Below are 21,070 nucleotides of genomic sequence, written 5' to 3'. Positions count from 1 at the left end.
TCCTATCTGAAGCCCTGGCACAGAGAGAGGCGGGGTAGAACTAAGTGAGTGAATCTCAGCCTAATTCACGTCCTTCCTCCTCCCCTGAATCTTTGTTTATAGGTGTTGTTAATGCCTGGTCAGAAGTGGCTTTGTCCACCTGTTGAACTAGGAGTTCTGCTGTTCCTTCACCAAGGCTTTGAGAAGGATGGGAACAGGCTTCCTTAGCCCAGCACAAGATGGCTTGTGGAACTCAGTGTTCTGCAGAAAAGAAAAGTGTCTGCAGCTGCATTTGCTAGTGTTAGCAGGTCTGCACCAGAAAGCACAGGGTGTGGCTTAGGCTGGGTTGCTAGGTTTTGGTGAAGGAAAAGAGCCAATGTTGTGAATGCAAATAAGAAAAGCTTCTATCTCATTACTGTTTTTTTTTTCCTCTGTGTCCTTGGGGAAGTCTACCTTTGGCTGTAGTGAGGTTAATTGATGACCACTTTGAAGGACTCTAAGCCTCCTGGAATAGAGAGCAGAAGGTCAACACTGTTGGCCAAATCTCCCTTGCCAGTGCCAAGAGGTCCCTCAACCTCCTCCCATCCTCTTAGGAATACCCTCAATTCCATCTCAGACACAGCTTAACTAGACCAGCTGTTCTACCAAGGAAATTAGATCATGAGTATTCTGTCCAAAAGGGCTCCCAGGCCCTTTTCCCAGCAGCAAACAACCTGCATAGATTAGAGAGGCAGAAGAATGCTTCTCCACTTTTCAGGGCAGGTACACAAGAGTGCTGCTGAACTTGACAAAATTACCAACTCTGTAAAATGCATTCTGATATTCCCTTCCATTCCATGTCTCCATCCCCTCTCACCAAACTGATTATCTCCCAGCAATGGGTGCCCAATGACTCTGCTGCCCTCTTTAACACTGCCCCACCCCTTCTTGGTTGTGATGCTTCTTCTAGATCTTTCTTTCTCCAAAAGCAACAAATTCTGAGATTACTCTCTTCCCCTTTGCCCCTCTACCCCCATTTAAAATACCTACCTTGTGATAATAGCTAGGAAGAAATTCTCGTGATTGAAGGCATCCATATCTTCTGTGAATGATTGATACACAAAATGTCCCTAGAGATGCTTGATAATAGGCTAGCACTAGCCTGTTCAACAAGAACATCTAGTTAGCACAATATGTGGTAGAGGTTTGGCTGGGAGCCTAGAACAAGAGTATTGATTTGATACTTCAGAGGACACATTGTTTCAAAAGAGGAGACACAAATCTGAACATTTATGTGTTCAGGATTCCAAAAAACTTAGGACCTATCTGGGTTCAAAGGGAGAGGGGTGCTTGAGAGAAGGAAATGGTGATAATCCATAATTATTGGTTGCTCTTGATTTCCCAAATGATTATTGCAGTAATCAGATAATTCATTAACTTTAAAAACTCTAATTGTGCTGAAATACACATAAAGTAAAATTTACCATCCTAACTATTTTTAAGTGTACAGGTCAGTAGTAAGAAATATACTCATATTGATGTGCAACCCATCTTCAGAGCCTTTCAGCTTGTAAAACTAAAACTCTTTGTCCATTAAACAATAACTTCCCATATACTCCTCTCCCCAACCACCATTCTGCTTTCTGTCTCTATGCATTTGACTACTCTAAGTATTTCATATAAGTGGATTTGTACAGTGTTTGTCATTTTGTGACTGGCTTATTTCACTTAGCATAATGTCTTCAAGGTTCATCCACATAGCATGTGACAGGATTTCTTTCTTTTTCCTATGGCTGAATAATATTCCTATAATTAGTTCAATTTTTAAAAATATGTTTTTATTGATTATTATTATCATTATTATTTTTTAGAGAGAGAGATAGAAACATTGATGTGTGAAACATCGATTGGTTGCCCCCCACATGTCCCCACTGGAGACTGAGCCCACAACCTGGGCATGTGCCCTCATGGGGAATAGAACTGGGACCTCTTAGTCCATGGGACAATGCTCAATCCACTGAGCCACACCAGCCAGGCTAATGAGTCACTGATATAAAAAAATTGTTGCTCAACTAATAGACCTGCAATGAATTATGGGAGGAAGTAAGAAAGGTTACATTTGGGATGAAATAGACCTCACCACCACCACCACCACCACCACCAAGGCCAAGGCTTAAGTAGAAGAAAACTTCCACCAGCTAAACATCTTTCTCCCTTGTACCTCAAAGGTGGAGAGAATTGCTGTCATTGAATTTTGAGTGACAACATCTGGCATGACCTCTTGAATGTTGCATAGTTCATGAGCTCATGGCCCATGGGAATCTGAATAGGGGTGGGCATTTTTCTTTTTCTTTTTTTATCCTCACCCGAGGACATTTTTCAATATTTTGTTCAAATAGAGTGGGAGGGAGAGAGAGGAAGAGAGAGAGAGAGAGAGAGAGAGAGAGAGAGAGAGAGAGAGAGAAACAGCGACATGAAAGGGACACATCGAGTGGTTGCCACCCACACGACCCAACCAGGGCCAGGGACAAACTGCAACCGAGGTATGTGCCCTTAGCGGGAACCAAACCCATGTGTCTCCAGACCCCAGGCCGACGCTCTAACCGCTGAGCCAAACTGGCCAGGGCTTTTTTTTCTACCTTTGGTAAAGATAAGCCAAATATTCTTATGGGTCCTTTGGTGGCAGTGTCAATTTCTACTTGAGAAAATGAGAGTCAGAATTGACCAAGGATTTCAATGTATACTACCATTGAATGCCAGAGCTTAAAGGAGACCTCATTCTAGCGGTGCAGAAAATGATGCCCAGAAAAACAGCATTCATCCTATGGAACTCAGGTAACAGCCCCAGGCCTCTCACTGCCTAGTCCCACTGCATTCCTATACCAGTAAAACCTTGTTATTTATGTAACATTATAACTCTAGTATCTATGTTTACATTCTAGATGCTGTATTTTAGAATGTATAGAATATATTATTTTAAAACTTGCCCCAACATTATTCCCGTTGTGTAAATAAAGACACCAAATCTTAGTGATATTTACTGAGGATCCCAAGGTCTTGCTATTTAGTAAGTACATGAACTAGGATTTAAACTAAGGTTTCCTGACTCAGTCCCACATTTCTTGCAACATACCATTCTGTAGCCCAGTTTCACTATCACAGATAGTGAACATAAAGATACATTTTAGTTTTGTGGGTGAAATATTTCATATTTCACTAAACTTCTTATGTTCTAAGGGGTAGGCCCTGTGCTAAATATTTTCTATGTTCTATGTTACTAATGCTAAGACTGTACTGAGTAGGTACTACTGCTATTCTTATTTTGCAAAAGAAATATCTGAAGGTACAAGAAACGTGCAAAGCAACTTGCTAACTAAAAGCCAGATACAGGATTTGAACCCAGGTCTATGACTAAAGAGCCTCTTAATCATTGTGAAGTACTGAATTGCTGTCTATATCAACTATTCTTTTCTCATTTTATCTCCAAAGAATTCACTATTGCAAAAAAAATTCTGTGCCTACTTTTTTTTGTTTTCTGTTTTGCAATATACTCTTTGAAGTCATTTATAAAGGGGACTGTTGATTTCTCTTTATGAATGTGCCCTAAACTGTGGATATTCTGGATGATTTTTTTAAAAGACAAGAGATGTCTTTAAATATTACTGGGATAGAAGCCATTTCTGAGAGTATGAATGATATGCTTTTCTAAGATTAGAGCAATGTGATGACAGTGTGATTTTCCCACTTGATGTAGATTATGGAGGACAAGCAAATAATGAGGCAGCCATTAATAGAAGCATTGATTGGCAGGTGGGATGATGGACACTTGAATTTGGTGGTTGGTAGCATAGGCCAAGAGCAGCACACAAAGAGTGCTTTGAAGGGGAAGCGCCCGGTCTAGAAGGCAGCTTGGGTTTGCTTTTGAGACCTAATAGATTGCCTAGGCTTTGATTCTGAGGCAACTCTCTGGCAGAAAGAACTCTGGGCTAGAAGTCAGGACGCCCAGCTTGTCTTTCTGGCTCTGTCATTCACTAGCTTTGCTAACTGCCCAGTTACCTGACCTGGGACTGTCATCAGGCTGGACCTTAATGTTTAAGGCTCCTTCTCCCATTTCCATTAAAGGCCCTGAAAGAAAGCTATGTTATCCCTGGCATTTTTTTTTTTTTTAATTAAGATAAAATTTACAGACTTCCGGTCAAGATGGCGTAGTAGGGAAACGCAGTATAGCGTTCTCCCACAACCACATCCAAGTTACAACAAAACTACAGAACAACCATCATCCAAAACCACCTGAAATCAAGCTGAATGGAAGTCCTACAACTACGGAATTAAAAAAAAAAGAAAGCAGCTACATCCAGACCGGTAGGAGGGGCGGCGGCGCGAGGGGTGGCGGCAGCGGCGCGGCGGCGCAATGGGCTGCTCCCACACCCAAGTGTGGCGGATAAAAATCAGGAGCCTCCCTTGGCTGGGAAGGTCCTTCCTGAGGACTGAGGGGTCCCTATCCCACACCAGGTGCCCAGCTCAGGATTCCAGTGCCAGGAAGAGAAGTCCCCATAACTTCTGGCTGGAAAAACCAGCAGAAACTGAGGCTCAGGGAAGCTGACCTGGCTGGAGCCACAGGCAGTTCCCTAAAGGGCCTGCGCACGGACTTATCGGACTCTCTCCCTCTAAGCTTGGAGGGGAGGCAGCTCGAGGGGCACCAGAGAAATACAGGGAAGAACTCAGCTGTTTGGCACTGGAGCGAGGGCTGGAGAGGGGGCTTTCTCGGGGACAAACGTGCTGTAAGAGGCCTTTGTTCCTTTGGTGAGCCCTTCCCTGGGGCGGCAGACAGTCGCCATATCTGGGACTCCAGCAACCTGGCTCACACTGGTAGCCCCGCCCTGGTGACTCCCTGAGGCCCCGCCCCACACAACTTTCAAGCCCACCCAAGCTGTTACTACTTGCTTAACCATAGGATTGGCCTGTCTTTGATCCTGCTTCAGGTTTTTCCTAAATTCTTTCAAACGAGCAGCATAGGCTCTCAGCGAGCCCCATACCTCTCATTAAGTAATACACAGAAACAAACACAGGGAGGCAGCCAAAATGAGGAGACAAAGAAACAGGTCCCAAATGAAAGAACAGAACAAAACCCCAAGAAAAGAACTAAGCGAAATGGCGATAAGCAACCTAACAGATGCTGAGTTCAAAATACTGCTTATAAGGATGCTCAATGAACTCAGTGAGGGCCTCAAGAGCATAAAACAAGGACCAGTCAAAATGATCGATGCACAGTTAGAAACGAAGGAGGCTTTAACTGAAATAAAGAATAATTTACATAGCTTCAATAATAGAGTACGTAAATCCAAGGAGCAAACCATCGATTTGGAATATAAGGAAGCAAAAAACGCCCAATCAGAACAGCTAAAAGAAAAAAGAATCCAAAAAAATGAGGATAGTGTAAGGAGCCTCTGGGACAACTTCAGGTGTGCCAACATTCGCATCTTGGGGGTGCCGGAAGGAGAAGAGAGAGAACAAGAAATCGAAAACCTGTTTGAAACAATAATGGCAGAAAACTTTCCTAACTTGGTGAAGGAAACAGACATACAAGTCCAGGAAGCACAGAGAGTCCCAAACAAGATGAACCCCAAGAGGCCCACACCAAGACACATCATCATCAAAATGCAAAAGGTTCAAGACAAAGAGAGAATCTTAAAAGCAGCAAGAGAAAGGCAGCTAGTTACCTACAAGGGAGTTCCCATCAGGCTGTCAGCTGATTTCTCAGAAGAAACTTTGCAGGCCATAAGGGAGTGGCAAGAAATATTCAGAGTGATGAAAAGCAAGAACCTACAACCCAGACTACTCTATCCTGCAAAGCTGTCATTTAGAATCGATGGACATATAAAAACTTTCCCAGACAAGAAAAAGTTAAAGGAGTTCATCACTCTGAAACCGTTATTATATGAAATGATGAAGGGTCTTTTTAAAGAAAAAGATAAAATGTATGAACAAACAAAATGGCAATGAATACATATCTATCAACAATGGAATCTACAAACAAAATGAACAGGAGGAACAGGAACATTCTCATAGATACAGAGAACATTTTGTTGGCTGCCCGTTGGGAAGGGGTTGGGGGAATGGATGAAAAAGGTGAAGGGATTAAGAAGCACAAATTCATTGCTAGACTGACAAACCTCAAAGGGAAAGGGGTTGGGGGGGGGTGGGAAGAAATAAACCAAAGAACTTATATGCATAACCAATGGACACGGACGATAGTTTGGGAAAAGGTGGGAGGGGGGCGGCAGGGGGGAGGATGGGGTCAATGGGGGAAAAATGTGGAACTTCTGTAATACATTATACATCCAACAATAAAGATGTGGAAAAAAAAAAAAAGATAAAATTTACATAACATAAAATTCTCATTTTAACCATTTTAGTGTACAATTCAGTGACTTTAGTACATTCATAATGTTGTGCAACCATCACTATTGCCTAATTCCAGAACAGTTCATTACTTTAAAAAGAAACTCCCTATCCATTAAAAGCAGTCATTTCCCATTATCGCCTCACCCCCAACCCCACGTTAGTAACCATGAATCTACTTTTGCCGGTTCTGGACATTTTGCATAAATGAAATCATGCAATAGTAGCCTTTTGTGTCTGGCTTCTTTCATTTAGTGTAGTGTTGTCAAGGTTCATTCACATTGTAGTTGTCTCTCCATTTCTTTTTTATCACTGAATAATATGCCATTATTTATATATAGCACATTTATTTACCATTCACCATAATGGACATTTGGGTTGGTTTCACTCTTTGGCTATTATGGATAATACTGTTATTAGCATTCTTTTAAAAGTTTTTATTTAAACACATGTTTTCAATTCACTTAACTATATTATAACCTAGGAGGGGAAGTAGATCATATGGCAATTCTTTTTTAAAAATTTATTCATTAATTTATTTTTGTTACAGATGTTTCTCCTTTTTCTCCCATTTACACCCTCCTCCGGATCTCCCCTCACCCCCCAGAATTGTTGTCTATGTCCACTGGTGATGCATATATGCATATACATTCTTTGGTTTATTACTTCCTTCCCCCTCAACCCCTCTTCTGAAGTTTGTCAGTCTGTACCCTACTTCTATGCTTCTGAGTCTATTTTGTTCATCATATACCACAAATAAGTGAGATCATGTGATATTTGTCTTTCTCTGATTGGCTTATTTCACTTAATATAATACTCTCCAGGTCCCTCCATGTTGTCTCAAAGGTAAGAGATCTTTCTTTCTTACAGCAGCATAGTCCATTGTGTATATGTACCACAGCTTTTTTATCCACTCATCTACTGATGGACACTTGGGCTGTTTCCAGATCTTAGCAATTGTAAATAGTGCTGCTATGAACATAAGGGTGCATATATTCCTTCTGATTGGTGTTTCAGGCTTCTTAGGGTATATTCCTAGAAGTGGGATCACTGGATCAAATAGCATATCAATTTTTAATTTTTTGAGGAAACACCATACTGTTTTCCGTAGTGGCTGCACCAGTCTGCATTCCCACCAGCAATGTACTAGAGTCCCCTTTTCTCCACGCCCTCACCAGCACTTGTGTAATTATTTGTTGATAGCAGCCATTCTGGCAGGTGTGAGGTAATACCTCATAGTCCTTTTATTATTATTATTTTGTTTATTTTTGTTTTCCTATGAAAAGGTTTATTCTTTATGCTTGGAAACAAAGAAGTGGCCTTGCCCCTGCAAAGGGTCTCAGCTTGAAGGAATGGGAGGGAGATAGTGACAAGAGGGAGTGTTGGTGTGAGGTTGAATGTGCAGTTCTTCCTCCCCCCTTTTCCTACTATCACTCCTCTTTTCAGCGTCCCCCTTCAAGAAATTTAAGTATGAACACAGCTGACCACCCATTGAGGGGGTTAGGGAAGCACAGCTGTAGTAAAAAAAATAATGCCCATGTTCAACAAGAGATGGGTCCAGTGCATATCTGGTGGGGGTGGGGGAGGGAGGGATGGAAGGGGTTGGTTGAGGAAGCTGCTCGATGGAGGGGAAGGGAAAAGAGGCTGGGACCCACCCCCATTACAGTGGAGATCTTGGTCTGTCCCTACCTCTCCCAGCACCATCCACTCCCATCTTCCAGCCCCCCCTTCCTAGCAGAACTGGTCATTCTAGTTGTCATCCTTCATCCCCTTCAGCTGAAGCTGGACAAAGTCCTCAAATATGATGTCATCATCTGTGGCATAGTTGGTATCAAATTCAATGAGGTTGGTGTCCACAGGGTCATCTGTTTCAGGAGAAGCTGACTGGGGCCTGGGGAGAATAATGTGGTCATGGGGCTTGGGGTGCATAAGAACAAAGGCAGCTCCACGGAGACATCCCCACCGCGAGACACTACCAGTTTCACCTTGACCCTATAGGACACCAGGATCCCCAGCACCTCCTTGTTGGCACCCTCTTTCACAATGGTGCTGGAAGCCAGGTTGGTGTCCTTGTGCTTGAGCTTCCCGTTCAGGGCAAGACCACGCTTTTCCCAGTTGCTGCTGAGCAGCGGGGTTACAGTGTACACCTTGCAGAACGTGGAACTGGGAGATATCTGGTCATCTTGTTCAATCTGAGCCACGGGACACTTGTACTGGGCAGTGCTGAAGAGGCAGATGTCGGCATACTGTCTCACAGGGACTCTGATCTTCTTGACAGTCTTGGTGGAGTTGTTGGTGACGTGAACATTGACACTGAGGGGCTCCCCTTGGTAATACAGCTCCTTGTCCAGGAAAGCCTCAAGGTGCAGAGACCGGTCAGACATGAGGAAGTGGCTCATGGTTTCAGCTGAAGGCTGGGGGCTGGGTTTCTTTGGGGCAAACTGTACCTTTCGGATCACCAGATGCACAGAGTTCCTTTTGTGGCTTTTCTCTTCTAATGATTTGGCACAGAAAGCTCGAATCTCAAAGTCTACACCGCAGGCCTTTCCTTTGTCCTCTGGGCCTGGCTGCAGGGTGACTGAGCAGGGCAGATTCTGGGGTATTACGAAAAAAAGGGGTGGGCTTGCTGACCCAGCTTCCTCAATAGCCGGTCCTGCAGGCAGGTGGGGGGTGCCGGGGTGGGTTGGGCATTGGGGAGAAGGCCTGGTAGGTGGCAATGAACAGGTCTTTGCGGAAGGACAAGCCCAGCACATCCAGGTCTTCACCACCATTGCAGAAGGCGCAGGTGAGGGTCACAAACACTTTGCGGTCCTTCAAGTAGTAAAGGTCCACAAGCACCACATCATCTACAGAATCCACTTTGTCCAGGTGATCTACAAAGTCCTGCTTGCCCAAATACACAGTGAGCTAGTCCTAGGTTTCTCCCCCATGGTGCGGGCGCCCGCCGCAGGCCTGGTTGATGGCTCGCTCGCAGTCCGCTGCCAGGTCCCTGCTCTTCCTCATAGTCCTTTTAATTTGCATCTCTCTGATGATTAGTGACATTGAGCATTTTTTAATGTCTCTTGGCCATTTGTATGTCCTGTTTGGAGAGGTGTCTGTTTAGATCCTCTGCCCATTTTTTAATTGGATTCTTTGTCTTCTTTTTGTTGAGTTATATGAGTACTCTATTTTGGAGATTAACCCCTTACCTGATGTATCATTGGAAATTATGCTTTCCCATATAATGGGTTCCCTTTACATTTTGATGCTTGTTTTCTTTTCTTTTCTTTTCTTTTCTTTTCTTTTCTTTTCTTTTCTTTTCTTTTCTTTTCTTTTCTTTTCTTTTCTTTTCTTTTCTTTCTTTCTTTTCTTTTCTTTTCTTTTTTTTCTTCCCCTAGCGGGAACCGAACCTGGGACTCTCTGGTCCACAGGCCAACGCTCCAACCACTGAGCCAAACTGGTCAGGGCAGATGCTTGTTTCTTTTGATGTTCAGAAGGTTTTCAGTTTGATGTAGTCCCATTTATTATTTTTTCCCTTTGTTTCTCTTGCCTTAGGCATTGTATCAGTGAAAAGTTTACTGCCTGTGATGTCTGAAATTTTGTTGCCTACATATTCTAAGATTTTTATGGATTCACGAGTCACATTTAAGTTTATCTATTTTGAGTTTATCCATTTTGAGTTTATTTTGTGCATGGTGTAAGTTGGTGGTCTAGCTTCATTATTTTGCATGCAGCTGTACAATTTTCTCAACACCATTTATTAAAGAGACTGTATTTACTTCATTCTATGCTCTTGCCACCTTTGTCAAACATTAATTAAGCATACTGTTTTGGGTCAATTTCTGGGTTCTCTGTTCTGTTCCTTTGATCTATATGCCTGTTCTTGTGCCAGTACCAGGTTGTTTTGATTACAATGGCTTTGTAGTATAATCTGATATCTGGTATTGTGATTCCCCCTACTTTGTTCTTTTTCAAGATTGCCGGGTCTTTTTGGGTTCCACATAAACTTTTGGAGTATTTGTTCTAGTTCCGTGAAATATGTCGGTATTTTAATGGGGATTGCATTGAATCTATAGATTACTTTGGGTAGTATGAACATTTTAATGATGTTAATTCTCCATGAACAAGGCATATGCTTCCACTTTTTTTTTTTTTTTTTTTTTTAATCCTCATCCGAGGACATTTTTCCATTTTTTGTACAGACAGAGTAGGAGGGAGAGAGAGGAAGAGAGAGAGAGGGAAACATCGATGTGAAAGGGACACATCGAGTGGCTGCCACCCGCACGACCAACCAGGGCTGGGGACAAACTGCAACCGAGGTATGTGCCCTTAGCGGGAACCGAACCCGGGTCTTTACGGACCGCAGGCGGACGCTCTAACCGCTGAGCCAAACCGGCCAGGGCTGCTTCCACTTTTTAATATCTTCCTCTATTTCTTTTTTCAATGTCTTTTTTCAAGGACCTGAGAACAGGTCCTTTACTTCTTTGGTTAAGTTTATTCCTAGGCATCTTAGTTTTTTTGTTGCAGTGATACTTGGGATTGTTCTTTTAGTCTCTCTTTCTGTGAGTTCATTATTTGTGTATAAGAATGCCATCAATTTCTTGATGTTAATTTTGTATCATGCTACTTTGCCAAATTTATTTATTAAATCTAGTAGATTTTTGATGGAGTCTTTAGGATTTGCTATGTATAATATCATGCAAATAATGACAGTTTCACTTCCTCCTTTCCAATTTGGATCCTTTTTATTTTTTTTTCTTGTCTATTACTGTGGTTAAGACTTCCAGAACTATGTTAAATAAGAGTGGTGAAAGTGGGCATCCCTGTCTTGATCCTGTTCTTAAGGAAAATGCTTTTAGTTTTTGCCCATTGAGTATGATGTTGGCTGTAGGTTTTTCATATATGGCCTTTATTATGTCAAGGTATAGTCCCTTTATTCTCACATTGCTGAGCATTTTTATCAGAAATGGGTGCTGGATTTTGTTGAATGCTTTTTCAGCATCTATAGATATGATTATATGGTTTTTATCTTTCATTTTATTTATGTGGTATATCACATTTATTGATTTGTGAAAATTGTGCCAGCCTTGTATCCCTGAGATGAATCCCACTTGGTCATTGTGGGTAATTTTTCAATGTATCGCTGGATCCAATTTGCTAATATTTTGTTAAGAATTTTAACATCTATGTTCATCAGGGATATTGGCCTGTATGTAGTTTTCCTTCTTTGTAGTGTCTTCATCTGGCTTTATAAAGGAAACTTTCATTTATCCTCTAGCTTTTGCCTGGAGATTAAGAGTCTCAGTTACTTGATGAACCTCGATTTGTAGCCCTCGGGTGTAAGAGGATTTCCAGTGTGTGGGGCACTTGCTTGTTGTTAATAAGCCTCAATTTGCATTTCTCTGGCCTGGCCTAGTGGTGTTGAATATCAAGGGAGGGGCCATTGCTCCTCCCCAGGACTCTGGGAAAGGGCTCATTGAGTAAAATGTCTACTCTCCTATGAGGGAGTGATTTAGCACAAAACTCCTGGTGTCCTCCCCTCTAGCTGTCTCCTGAGCCAGGAACCCCAGACTCTCTCCACATAGTTTCAGTCCAGTCCAGTACAAGACGAGTGGGTGTAGCTGATTTGGTACTTTAAAAAACCCCTGCTTTCTCAGCGGGAACTGCTCACAAAAAAGGCAGCCCTCGCTGCTGTACATAGGCTCCCAGCCCACCCTCCCATGCTGCAGTTCCTACCAGTCTCAGTTTGGCATCCTCTTTCTGTCCCTAGTTATATGTGTTCTCTCCAGCTGCTTTTCAGTTGGTTTTTCCTGATGATTTATCTTTATTTTAGTTGTAATTCCAGTTTGGTCCTAAGAGACGATCTGTGTAGCTTCTGTTCACTCCACCGCCATTTTTCTTCCTCCCAGAGGCATATTCAGGCAGAGCTCCAGCTGGTCACAGTGTGTAGAACTCCTACAGACATTTGTCAAAGTGCTGTATGGGTCTGTCACTGCTCTTTTGTCCATTGTCAATGTTAGTGTTCTGAATCAAGTTCTGGGCTGCAACCTTCATCAAAGTCTGAAGACTCTCCTTCAGCTGCAGGATGAGCATCTTATAGCGCTGCACAGGATTGAAGTCTTGTTGCTGTTGCTGCAAAAGCCCCCTCTGGGTAGACCCTACCAATAGTGTCAGTGGTTGGGGTTGCTCCTGGGTACCTGGGCCACCAGCTGAACCTGGACCAGACACACCAGCAGTGAAGGAAGCCACTGAAACCTCATATGGCAATCCTCAGTTTTGCTTTTTGAGAACTGCCAAACAATTTTACCACCTTTTTACAATCCCACCAACAATCTGTAAGAGTTCCAATTTCTGCACACCCTCCACAACACAGATTATTTCTCCTTTTTAAAAAAAATATGTTTTTATTGATTTTTTAGAGAAAGAGGAAGGGAGAGAGAGAAAGAAACATCAATTGGCTGCCTCCTGCACACCCCCTTCTGAGGATTGAGCCTCTGCAACCTGGGCATGCACCCTGACTGGGAATTGAACCAGGACCTCCCAGTTCGTGGGACGATGCTCAATCCACTGAGCCACAATGGCGTAGAGATTATTTTTCCTTTTAAAAAATTATAGCCATCCTAATGAGTGTGAAGTGTTATCTCATTTTGGTCTGGATTTGCATTTTCCTAATTACTAATGATGTTGAGCATCGTTTTACGTGCTTGTTGGCCATTTGTATATCTTCTTTGGAAAAAAATCTATTCAAGTCCCTTGTAAATTTTTAAAAATTGACTTGTTTATCTGTTTCTTGTTGAGTTGTATGAGTTCTTGATGTATTTTGGAAAGTAGCCCCTTACCAGATACATGATTCGCAAATATCTTTTATTTTGTGGGTTCTCTTTTCACTTTATTGAGTGTTGTTTGATGCACAAAAGTTTTCAATTTTGATGAAGTTTAATTTATTTAAATGCTCTTTTGTTGCTTATGTTTTATTGTTTGTTTGTTAATCCTCACCAAGAATATATTTTTTCCATTGATTTTTAGAGAGTGGGAGGGAGAGGGGAGAGAAACATAGATATGAGAGAGACACATTGATTGATTGCCTCCCACACGTACACCAGTTGGGGGATAGGGGAGGATCAAACGTGCAGCCTAGGTATGTGTCCTTGACTGGGAATTGAACCTGTGACCCTCAGTGCATGGGTTGATCTTTTAGCCACTGAGCCACAATGGCCAGGCTGTTTCTTATGCTTTTGATGTTATATTATCCTTGGCTGTTCTAGGACTGCAGATCAATTGAGATCTAGCAAAGAAGTTCCAAAGCTTCATTTCCTAGAATGATATTCGTGTAACTAAATTCTGTTGTTTTATGGAAGCTTTGAAATTTATTAAGAATAGCATTTGCAATAGGTTAGTATTCTTGAGTGTTTTGGGCACTGTGTAGGTCTGATCTTTCTATCTTAGGATCCTGCTCATACAAAGAAAATTCCTGTGTGTGTGTGTGTGTGTGTGTGTGTGTGTATTCACACACATATGTAGTATTATATATGTATAATATTTATAGGGCAGTGATTAACAAGCTAAATATAGGAAAAATAAATTTGAGAATAAATCAAATTTATTTTCTATTTTGTTTTATTATTTAGAGGTAACACAACAAAGTACCATGCTGATTGTAGATTACAATGACATAGAGCATCAACATCAGACAAGGCCACTCAGTGACCATGGTGGAGCAAGACAAAAATGAGACCCCCTCAACAATCATGTCTAATAAAATATAAGCACTGCACAAGTCACAAATAACAAATATCTCCCTCTCCCAACTAATGTAAGTGCTGGGGCTTCTTTACCAGTCACAGCTTTGGCCTCAGTCTAATCTGCCCTTGCACAGATAAGGTTTTCTGAGATACCCAATCATGGATTCTTCCCACTTTATGACAGCACCAGTCCAGAAGGAATCTTCACTCCTTGGATCCTCCCCAAAATTACCTCACTAAAGCTTGGGTCTCTGTGTAGTACCCTCCTGCAGAGACCCCACGGTTCTCCATGTTATGCATTCTCCCTCAATGCAACAAGTAATAAACCCAACTTGTACAACTATAGGTGATGTCCTGGTGGTGACCAGATGAAAGATATTGTCAGTATGCACAAGTAGGAATTGAATGATTACTTAACGGGATTGAGAGTATCTCTCTCAAACAATAATAAAGCATAGAGAACTTATTAAAGTCAGAAATCAAACAGGGATCCCTCATACTACTATCACTATCCAATATGTTTCTACAAGGTCTAGCCAATGTAATCAGACAAAGAGAAATAATAAATAAAGGCACTGGGAAAAAGACATAAAGTAACATTAGGGCCCTGTCCCAGTTAGTTGAATGTCCTTTCATGCACCTAGAAGTTGCCAGTTCGATTCTCCATCAGGGCACATGCCAGGGTTTCAGGCTGAATCCCCAGTAAGGGGTGTGCAAAAGGCAGCTGATCAATGTTTCTGTCTCTCTCTCTCTACAAAATATAATAACATATTTTTTTAAAAGTAACATTAGGTCATAAATTGAAAAGAGGATCAATTAAAAACTGTTAGAACCAAGAGTTAGCTCAGTAAGGCAATCCATTATTAATTAATATAAAACACAAGAGTCAACCAGAATGTAATGTTCTAAATATAATGGGGAAATTTCCCATTCACAATAGCAACAAAACATCTGGGAACAAATGTAACAAAAATTTTCGGAGAAATAGAACAAAGTACCTAAAAAAATAAAAAAGGACACACAGAAGATGACGGCGTAGGTAAACACAGTATCGCGTCCTCCCACAGCCACATCCAAGTTACAACTAAACTACAGAACAACCATCATTCAAAACCACTAAAATCAAGCTGAATGGAAGTCCTACAACTACGGAATTAAAGCAGCAGCCACATCCAGACTGGTAGGAGGGGCGGAGAGGCGGCGGTGAGACGGGCTGGTCCCACACCCACGTGTGGCGGATAAAAATCAGGAGGACACCTCGGCTGGGAAGGTCCTTCCTGAGGACTGAGGGGTCCCCATCCCACACCAGGTGCCCTGCTCAGGGTTCCAGTGCCAGGAAGAGAAGTCCCTATAACTTCTGGCTGGAAAAACCAGCAGAAACTGAGGCTCAGGGAAGCTGAAGCGGCTGGAGCCCCAGGTAGCTCCTTAAAGGGCCCGCGCACGAACTTATAGGACTCTCTCCCTCTAAGCTTGGAGGGGAGGCAGCTTGAGGGGCACCAGAGACATACAGGGAAGAACTGAGCTGTTTGGCACTGGATCGAGGGCTGGAGAGGGGGCTTTCTCCGGGACAAAGGTGCTGTCAGAGGCCTTTGTTCCTTTGGTGAGCCCTTCCCTGGGGCAGCAGACAGCCACCATATCTGAGACTCCAGCAACCTGGCTCACACTGGTAGCCCCACCCTGGTGACTCCCTGAGGCCCCGCCCCACCCAACTTTCAGACCCACCCAAGCTGTTGGCACTTGCTTAACCATAGGATTGGCCTGTCTTGGATTCTGCTTCAGGTTTTTCCTAAATTCTTTCAAACGAGCAGCATCTGGTCTCAGCTAGCCCCATACTTCTCGTTGAGTAATACCCAGAAACAAACACAGGGAGGCAGCCAAAATGAGGACACAAAGAAACAGGTCCCAAATGAAAGAACAGAACAAAACCCCAAGAAAAGAACTAAGCGAAATGGAGATAAGCAACCTAACAGATGCTGAGTTCAAAATACTGCTTATAAGGATGCTCAATGAACTCAGTGAGGGCCTCAAGAGCATAAAACAAGGACCAGTCAAAATGATCGATGCACAATTAGAAACGAAGGAGGCTTTAACTGAAATAAAGAAAAATTTACAGAGATTCAACAGTAGAGTACGTAAATCCAAGAAGCAAACCATCGATTTGGAATATAAGAAAGCAAAAAATGCCCAATCAGAACAGCAAAAGGAAAAAGGAATCCAAAACAAATGAGGATAGTGTAAGAAGCCTCTGGGACAACTTCAAGCGTGCCAACATTCACATCTTGGGGGTGCTGGAAGGAGAAGAGAGAGAACAAGAAATTGAAAACCTGTTTGAAATAATAATGGCAGAAAACTTCCCTAACTTGGTGAAGGAAACAGACATACAAGTCCAGGAAGCACAGAGAGTTCCAAACAAGATGAACCCCAAGAGGCCCACACCAAGACACATCATCATCAAAATGCAAAAGGTTCAAGACAAAGAGAGAATCTTAAAAGCAGCAAGAGAAAGGCAGCTAGTTACCTACAAGGGAGTTCCCATAAGGCTGTCAGCTGATTTCTCAAAAGAAACTTTGCAGGCCCAGAAGGGATTGGCAAGAAATATTCAGAGTGATGAAAACCAAGAACCTACAACCAAGATTACTCTATCCTGCAAAGCTGTATTTTAGAATCAATGGCCATATAAAGAGTTTTCCAGACAAGAAAAAGTTAAAGGAGTTTATCACCACCAAATCGTTATTATATGAAATGATAAAGGGTCTTTTTGAAGAAAAAGATAACATATATGAACAAACAAAATGGCGATGAATACATATCTATCAACAATGGAATCTACAAACAAAATGAACAGGTAGAATAGAAACATTCTCATAGATACAGAGAACATTTTGTTGGTTGCCAAATGGGAGGGGGGTTGGGGGAATGGGTGAAAAAGGTGAAGGGATTAAGAAGTACAAATTCATTGCTAGACTGACAAACCACAAAGGGAAAGGGGTTGGGGGGGTGGGAAGAAATAAACCAAAGAACTTATATGCATAACCAATGGACACAGACAATAGTGTGGGAAAAGGCGAGAGGTGGGCGGGAGTGGGGAGGAGGGGGTCAATGGAGGAAAAATGTGGAACATCTGTAATACATTCTACATTCAACAATAGAGATTTAAAAAATAATAAAATAAAATAAAAATACTAAAAATAAAAATAAATAAAAAAGGGATATAATATAAAGTTAGGTAGAAAGGCTCGCTATCTTAAAAAAATTTCCTATAATTCAGTATATAAATGTAATATAATGTGGTAAAAATCACAATAGTGTTCTGTAATTGAAAATATCTGTCTTGGAAAATGCAGGTAAATAATAAATTAATGAAGAAATTAGAAAATTACAGTAACTAAAGTGGTTATAGAACCATTACAAAATTAGTAAGGAAGATCAATGGAAAAGAACAGGGAGCCAAAACACATGCAGACATACACACTAAGTTGAGTATATAAGAAATAAGTGAAGAAACATTAATTATTCCGTAATTACCATTGAGACAACTACCTAACTATCTGAAAAACTTATATCTTACTTCAAGTTATAAACAAAAATTAACTGCCAGATTTAAATATAAACACAAAACCCAAAAAGGTTTTAGAATAAAATATAAGTAATAGCTTGAAAAACAAAAAACATGTCAGAAAACATGAATTGACTTAACTGTGTAAAATTTAAATTTAAATTTGCCAAAAAATGAAGACCATAAAAATTAGAGACAAACTAGGGAAAAAAATGTGTAATGTGACATTAAAGTAGACACATTTTAATATATAATTTTTATGAATCAATGTTTAAAATATGAATACATTAATAGGAAATGGGCAAAAAGAAGGATGTCACTTGTCACTTATGAATTTGGGAAATACCAGTGGATTTTACCCATATGAAATCACTCTATATCAGCAATTGTTTTTTTTCCTCTCTGTTTCAGAGGTCTATGTTAGCATCATTCAGTCTGGATTGTAGTCAACTCTGTCATGTAAGTTTTGAAAAGAATTGCTCACAGCAGTAAGTTGTTCCAAAAACAGATATATATATATTTTGGTATGTGCCCCTAGCAGGAACCGAACCCGGGACTCTCTGGTCTGCAGGCGGACGCTCCAACCGCTGAGCCAAACTGGTCAGGGCCAGATGCATATTTCAGTGCACGTCTCCTCAAAGTGGACAATTCATCATTGCTTATGTAATGTTTATAGAACTCAAGCAGTGGGAGGTTGTTGTACCTAGCTTTCAGCTCATCATCACTTTGCAGCTGAATGATTTCTTTTGTAGGTTATCAGGCACATCAGCTTGTTCCACATTGAACAGTGTAGCAAAGATGTTCAATTCCATTTGTTTACTTTCCACTTCCTTGAATTTTTTCATTAAATGCCTCAATTAGTTTCACACATTCACCAGCATATTTAAGTGTTGTAGAAGGTTTTGTCCTTCCAGAGTGGGGAAATGCACCATGTTATTTCTTTCAAGTTGCACTTTTCTTTTTGTTTCTTTTAGCTTACCTTTATTGTTGAATGTATGACAGATGTCCCTCTATTTTCCCCTCTTGACCCCTTCTTCCCCAATCCTGCCCCCTCCTGCTTTCCCTGAACTATTATCTGTGTCCATTGGTTATGTATATATGCATGTAAGTTCTTTGGTTTCTCTTTTCCTGCTCCACCTCCCCCTTCACTTTGAGGTTCATCAGTCTAACAACCATTATACTTCTTAACCCCTTCATTTTTTTTTTCTCACCCAACACCCCTCCTATCTGGCAATCAACAAAAAGTTCTCTGTATCTATGAGGTTGTTTCTGTTCTGCTTGGTCATTTTGTTTGTAGATTCAATTGTTGATAGATATATATTTAGTGCCATTTTATTGTTCATATTTTTGTTCTTCTTCTTCAAGAAGATCCTTCAACATTTCATATAATACTGGTTTGGTGGTGATGAACTCCTTTAGCTTTTTCTTGTCTGGGAAATTCTTGATATGTCCTTCGATTCTAAATAAAAGCTTTGCAGGATAGAGTAATCTTGATTGTAGGTCATTGCTTTTCATCACCTTGAATACCTCTTGCCACTCCTTTCTGGCCTGCAAAGTTTCTTTTGAAAAATCAGCTGACAATCTTATGGGAGCTCCCTTTTAGGTAACTAACTGCTTTTAAGATTCTCTCTTTGGCCCTGGCCAGTTTGGCGCAGCAGTTAGAGCGTTGGCTTGCGGTCCGGAGAGACCCGGGTTTGGTTCCCACTAAGGGCACGTACTTAGGTTGCAGTTTGTCCCCGGCCCTGGTTGGTTGTGCGGGTGGCAGCCACTCGATGTGTCCCTTCACATCGATGTTTCTCTCTCTCTCTCCCTTCCTCTCTCTCCCTCCCACTCTATCTGTACAAAAAATGGAAAAATATCCTTGGGTGAGGATAATAAAAAAAAAAAAAAAGATTCTCTCTTTGTCTTGAACCTTTTCCATTTTGATGATGATGTGTCTTGGTGTGGACCTCTTTAGATTCAACTTGTTTGGGACTCTCTGTGCTTCCTGGACTTGTATGTCTGTTTCCTTCACCAAATTAGGAAAGTTTTCTCATTATTTTTTCAAATAGGTTTTCAATTTCTTACTCTCTCTCTTCTCCTTCTGGCACCCCCATGATGCGAATGTTGGCACACTTGAAATTGTCCCCGAGGCTTCTTACACTATCCTCATTTTTTTTTTTTTTTATTCTTTTTTCTTTTTGCTGTTCTGATTGGGCGTTTTTTGCTTCCTTATATTCCAAATTGATGGTTTGCTTCTTGGCTTTACCTACTCTACTATTGAGTCTGTGTAAATTATTCTTTATTTCAGTTAGTGTGTCCTTCATTTCTGACTGGTCCTTTTTTATGTTGTTGATGTTCTAAGTTCCTTGGAAGTCTTCTTAAGTTCCTTGAGGGTCTCACAAAGTTCCTTGACCAACTTTATAACCTGTGTTTTTAACTCTGCATCTCCATTTTGTTTAGTTCTTTTCCTAGAGTTTTGTTCTTTTCTTTCATTTGGGACATGTTTTTTTGTCTCCTCATATTGGCTGCTTCCCTGTGATTGTTTTTATGTATTAGGTAGAGTCACTATATCTCCTAGGCTTCAAAGGGTGGCCTATTGTTGTAGGTGCCCTGTAGGATTCAGTGGCACAGTCTCCCTGAACACCACAGCTGGGCCCTCGAGGTGCACCCCTAGTGTGGACTGTACACCTTTCTGTTGTAATTAAGTCTTGACTGCTGTTGGAATGTCAATGGGAGGAATTTACTCAGGCTTATCAGCTGTAAGGAATGGCTATGCCCACTAGCCACTGGCCTCTGACTAGTTTGGAGGAGGATCGGCTGTGCAGGGGCCCACCACACAGAAAAAGACTTACTTCAGCAGGGCTCTGGTACCCACTGAGTCTGCTCATTGTGTCATTTGTGGAGGTGGTTGGGTGACAGTGTTTTCATGTGTTCTGAAGCTGTCCACTGGGTGTGCTGGCTCTGGGGCAAGGTCAACCACTGTCTATGTTCTACCCAGGGCCACCAGGCATAAGCTACAAAGTGATCTGCAGATGGCTGCTTCTTGTCCTGGGCTTGGAGGTGCCCAGGAAAAGCCAAGTTGTGAACCAAGGCTGGCTGCTTCTAGTGCCAGGCCTGGGGCCACTTAATGAGAGGTATAGGGATCACTGAGACCAGATGGTGCTTGTTTGAGAGACTTTAGGAAACTCTGAAGCAAGATCCAAGATGGTCAATCCTATGGTAAAGCCTTTGGAAACAGGTTGGGTGGGCCTGAAAGTAGGGTGGGGCAGGTCCTCAGGGAATCACAAAGGCAGGGCAAACAATGTGAGCTAGGTTACTGGTGTCCCAGATATAGCAGCATCTGCAGGCCTGGGGAAGGGCTCACCAAAAGAACATCAGCCTCTGCCAGCACCTTCGTCTAGGAGAAAGCTGCCCCTCCAGCCCTCGTCCTGAGGCCAAACAGCTCAGTTCT

The 21,070-nt window shown here is 41.8% G+C and overlaps 1 protein-coding gene and 1 pseudogene across 1 annotated transcript in view; one reads left to right on the top strand and one right to left on the bottom strand.

The window, feature by feature from the left end:
- Positions 1-21,070, top strand: part of DPYSL2 (dihydropyrimidinase like 2) — a 149,945-nt gene that overhangs the window by 3,082 nt on the left and 125,793 nt on the right. The gene's annotated exons all lie outside the window — the stretch shown is intronic.
- On the bottom strand, positions 8,092-13,187 carry LOC118616406 (annotated as a pseudogene).

Source organism: Molossus molossus, unplaced genomic scaffold (genome assembly GCF_014108415.1).
Source record: "Molossus molossus isolate mMolMol1 unplaced genomic scaffold, mMolMol1.p scaffold_m16_p_4, whole genome shotgun sequence".
NCBI lineage: Eukaryota > Metazoa > Chordata > Mammalia > Chiroptera > Molossidae > Molossus > Molossus molossus.
The sequence above is the reverse complement of the archived record's forward strand: the minus strand, read 5'-3'. Positions and strand labels throughout refer to the sequence as shown.